A 5,703-nucleotide genomic window follows, 5' to 3' on the forward strand; every position below is an offset into this window, starting at 1 on the left:
TTAATATAGATCTTCAAATATAGAATTTTCAGGGCCTGTCTCAAGGCCTTGAAAAGGACCTTCACAAGAGAGGCCTAAAGGTTAACTTCATCAGCTTCACAGCAAACCTGCCTCTGCTATAGCTGTATCTTAAACCCAGATATTTCTTTTAGCAACTCTAGAACTATCCCTTAGCTGCCTACTGGATATCTCTATTTTTAAGTCCCCCTTACAATTAATAGGCCCACAGTTGAACTTGGTGTCTCTCCTTCCTACTCTCACCATTACCTCTAGAAAGTTGCTTGTTTTCCTATATTCTCCAGGTTAGAAAATAGCATCAGCATTTATCCAGTTACAGAAGTTACCTCCATATCCAAACAAACCATCAAGTCTTGACAATTCATCTTCCAAATAATTTGACATTCACCTCTCTCTAGTTCACCTACTTCTCTCCAACTCCAATCCTATTCTAGTTTAGGCCATCAACTTCTCTTACCCAGATTATTCCAATAGCCACCTATTGAGTTTCCTGGCCTCCAGTTTTACCACCTTCCAAACTATTCGTATTGCAACCAAAGTTCTCTCTCTAGAATATGCATCTGATCATATCATTCCCTAAACTCAAATACTTTACTGTACAAACTTCAATATGCATAAGAAATTACTTGGCAGTATTGTTAAAAGATACAGATTTGGGGACTTTACCCCAGTGATCTGATTCAGTAAGTCTGGGGTAGCATATAGGAATGGTAATTAAAAAAAAATTTTTTTTAATGTTTATTTATTTTTTGAGAGAGAGAGAAAGAGAGACAGAGTGTGAGTGGGAGAGGGTCAGAGAGAGAGGGAGACACAATTGGAAGCAGGCTCCAGGCTCTGAGCTGTCAGCACAGAGCCTGATGTGGGGCTTGAACCCACCACGAACAGTGAGATTAGACCTGACCCGAAGTTAGACACCAAACCAACTGAACCACCCAGGCGCCCTTAGGAATGGTAATTTTTAACAAGATTTCTAGGTAATTTTTTTTTTTTTAATGTTTATTTTTGAGAGAGAGAAAGACAGAGCGCAAGCAGGGGAGGGGCAGAGAAAGAGAGGGAGACACAGAATTTGAAGCAGGCTCCAGGTGTCAGCACAGAGCCCAATGCGGGGCTCAAACCCACGAACTGTGAGATCATGACCTGAGCCAAAGTCAGACGCTTAACCGACTGAGCCACCCAGGCGCCCCTAAATGCTTTTAGAATTAGATGTTAACTATGTATTACATGATATATATAATATATATATAGTACATATGTTAGATACTTTAGCCTCAAAAATCTAGTTCAAAAAACGGCCTTCTCTTCTTTATCTTAAAAATTGTCAAAGAGGGGCTCCTGGGTGGCTCAGTTGGTTAAGCATCTGACTCTTGGTTTTGGCTCAGATCATGATCCCACTGTTCTTGAGTTTGGACCCTACATGGGGCTCTGTGCTAACAGTGTGGAGCCTGCCTGGCATTATGTCTGTCTGTCTGTCTCTCTCTCTCTCTGCCCCTCCCCCACTTGCTATCTCTCTCTTTCTCTCTCAAAAATAAATAAACACCCCATGTTTATAACAGCACTATCAACAATAGCCAAAGTATGGAAAGAGCCCAAATGTCCATTGATGGATGAATGGATAAAGAAAATGTGGTATATATATATATGATGGAGTATTAGTAATCAAAAAGAATGAAATCTTACCATTTGCAACTACGTGGATGGAACTGGAGGGTATTGAGGGTATTATGCTAAGTGAAATTAGTCAGAGAAAGACAAAAATCATATGACTTCACTCATATGAGGACTTTAAGAAAGAAAATAGATGAACATAAGGGAAGGGAAACAAAAATAATATAAAAACAGGGAGGGGGACAAAACAAAAGAGACTCATAAATATGGAGAACAAACAGAGGGTTACTAGAGGGGTTGTGGGATGGGGATGGGCTAAATGGGTAAGGAATCTACATTAGGGAATCTACTGAAATCATTGCTTCACTATATACTAACTAATTTGAATGTAAATTAAAAAAAATAAAAAAAGTAAAAAAAATAAATTAAAAAATACACATTAAAAAAAAACTTCTCTGTTTAAAAAAATTGTCAAAGAAAGGACATTATTGAATCTTTAATAATGTCACATGATTAGAAACATTTTATGTCTAATCTAGATCTCTGATTCTCACAAAAGGACCATTTTTTAAAAATAAACTTCATTGAGGTATGTTTTGCATGCAATATGATTCATCAGTTTTTAAGTATACATTTCAATGTGTACAGCAGTGTAACCACCATAACAAGTCAGATATGTATTTCTGTCGCCCCCAAATGTTCAGTTCTGCCCCTTTGCCATCAATCTCTTCCCCTAATCTTGCACTCCTTCCCCAGGAAAACCACTTGGTCTGCTTTTTGTCATCACAATTTTAAATTTACTAGAACTTCATATGAATGTTTGTAGTCTTCTGTGTCTGGCTCTGGCTTCTTTCACTTAGCATAATGCTTTTGAGATTATCCAGGTTGTTTTATGTAGCAGTAGTTCATTCCTTTTTAATGCTAAGTAGTATATTCCATTATGTGGATGTATCATAATTTATGGACTCACCAGTTGATGGACATTTGGGTTGTTTCTAGTTTGGGGCTATTATGAATAAAACTGCTATGGATATTTACATAGCAGTCGTCATATGGACATCTGTTTTTATTTCTCTTGAGTGAATGCTTAGGAGTGTATTGCATTGTAATGTGCATTTAACTTTTTAAAAAACTGCCAGACTTTTACAAAGTGACTGTGCTAGTTTACATTCCTGAGAGCAATGTATGAGAGTTCTAGTTGTTCCCCATTCTCCACTGGTACTGAGTATTGTTGGTCTTCTAAATTTTAGTCATTCTAGTGGGTGCTGTGATATCTCATTGTGGTTAATTTGCATTTCCCTAATAACTAATGAAGGTTCACATCTTGTATTTATATATACATACACACACACACACACACACACACACACACACACACACACCTGTGTTGGTGGGGTCTTTTGCCCATTTGTTAATTGGATTATTTGTCTTATTATTGAGTTGTAAAAATTATTTATATTCTGGATAGAAGTTTTTTATTAGATACATGCTTTGCAAGTATTTTCTTCCAGTCTGTGGTGTGTTAATTTTTCTTAATAGTATTTTTCAAAAAGCAGAAGTTTTTAAGTTTTGATGCAGTACACTTTATCAATTTTTTTCTTTTATGGCTTGTGCTTTTTTCATTCTAAGAAATCTTTGTATAAACCAAGGTCATGAAGATTTTCACTTATGTCTCATAGTTTTAGAAGTTTTATAGTTTTAGCTCTTACCTGTAGGTCTCTGATCCATTTCAAGTTAATTTTTTAGCATTTGGTGTGAGGTAAGGGTCAAGGTTTTTCCATATGGATACCCAGTTGTTTTAGGACCATTCATGGAAAAGGCTATCTGCCTCCCTCCCCCCATTCAATTACTTTTATAATTCATTTGTATTTAAATGAACATATTTGTGTTGGTCTATTTTATTTATTTATTTACTTACCTATTTTTATTTGTTTTTTTGAAGTAACCTCTACACCCAACATTGGGCTTGAACTCATGAACCTGAGACCAAGAGTCCCATGCTCTACTGACTGAGCCAGTGAGACATCCCTGTGTTAGTCTATTTTGAAACATTCTGTTAAACTATTTGTCAACGATTGTCACAGACTATGAGTCTGGAGTTCTAACTTGTCCAGCAAGAGAGCAGATGCAGAATTGAATATGAGAGAGGCTAATGTCTGAGGACAAGAGCCCCGAATGGGGGTTTGTCTCCATATTTATTGAACTCACAGGTTATTACCCACGTGGTGAACGTGAAGAAAACAAGGTCATACACACGTGAATGTGGAGAAAACAATCAGACAATAACCATTAGAAGCAAAGGGTCTGGGGGCAAGTGGAGTTTCTGATCAAAGTACAATAGTATATTGGCATCAGGTAGAAAGTAATTTCCTGCAGGTGATATAACAAGTTACTCATGATCTCATTATAATATCTTGCTAGCTAACTTCAGGCGCTTTTGCCACATGGTGGCAGCTTTCTGCCCTAAGCTTTTTTCTAACCCCTTTATGTAAGTAGAACCTATTTCCCCACAAACGATAATCTTTCAGTAATGAAAATAATTTATTTTACTTTCTTAAAAATATTCTGAAGTTATTCTTGGATTTTATGAAAAAGGGCTGAATCCTATACTGTGAACAATTTGCATTCTTCCCAAATATCTGTTACTCAAACCAGAAATGTGTGTGTGTATTAAAGGTATTTTCCCATAAGTAATTCCTAGGATAGTAAACTATCATTGTAGGGAATGTACATTTTTTTAAAAGTAAACTCTACATCCAACATTGGGGCTTGAACTCATGACCCCAAATTCGAGTTGCATGCTCTACTGATTGACCCAGCCAGGCACCCCCAGAATATACATTTTTTATGTGTAAGATGTAATTAGGTATTCTTTGATTATAGCTTCATTTTCTCAGAATGTAAAAAAGGGAGTAAAATAAACTCTTGTCATTCAGAAATCTTTAAAACAATCAAAACTATGTTTTATTAATGGAGAATGATAAAATATTGAAAATTTCAGAGGATAAAGCAGAATAAATGCTGTTCTTTGGGAATAACAACCACATAAATACCACAAATCAAGGAAGGGGATTTCCTGGCTTCGGCTTCCAAGCAGTTCCAATAAATGAAGGAGGAAGTGATTTTCCTTTTTTAAAAACTTATTGTTGGCAGAATTAGTATACTTCCTTTCAATCTTTTGGAATTTTAAACACATGTATACTAATATTCCTGAACTTCATAAACATCTGGGATTTTGTCAGAATCTTAGTTTGCAGAATGTTAAATTGTTTCAGTAAATAGTGTGTTGTAGAAACGTTACAGGAGGGAGATGATGCGTTATCAAGTGAGAGGGAAACACCCAGGCATTAACACTTGGCTAGGAGGGATTCCTCCTTCTGCTGGAATAAGCATAAGCTCTGGAATCAGAATTCATTTGCATTTCACCTCTTTTACTTCTTAATATGAGTCAAGGGGCAAGTTTCTTAGTTTCTCTAAATCTCATCTTCTTCCTTGGCAATAATACTTGGCTGACAGTATTGTCATGAGGATAAATTAAATGAACACCTAGTACTCTCCTTAGCATATAACACATAGTGAGTAAATAATGGATCCCTTTCCCATTTCACCCAGCCCTTTCTCATATAGGCTTAGTTTTCTGGAGGTAAATTGCATACCTCACAGCAGAAGCTGATCTGTTGGTTCTTCCTCATTCTTTTAGTAACAAAATGCTAGAAGTTTGTAAAGTATTGAAAACAGGAGAACATCTGAGCTCAGGGATCAGACTCTAGGATAAGAAACTAGTTCAGCAGGAAGTATGCACTGTCAACCCCTTAAGGATCATATGCTCAAGGTGTCCAATCCTATCTCACATGTTTAATACCTCAAATGTCACTTGATGGTAGAGGACTCTCTAGGGAACTCTGTGAGAACAGTACCCAGCTGTAGTGGAAGGGTGACCTGAGAACACCTTTTAGTCTTTCTCTATCCGTCTTTGTCCTCATGTAATTTAATTATGTCCTCTCTCGCTGGAGCTTTTAAATTCAAAGACACTTTTTATTAGTGCCTGTCACCTTAAATTACCAGATTCTGGCCCTCTTT

The sequence above is a fragment of the Panthera onca genome, chromosome B4 (assembly GCF_046562875.1).
Source record: "Panthera onca isolate mPanOnc1 chromosome B4, mPanOnc1 haplotype 2, whole genome shotgun sequence".
NCBI classification, from domain to species: domain Eukaryota; kingdom Metazoa; phylum Chordata; class Mammalia; order Carnivora; family Felidae; genus Panthera; species Panthera onca.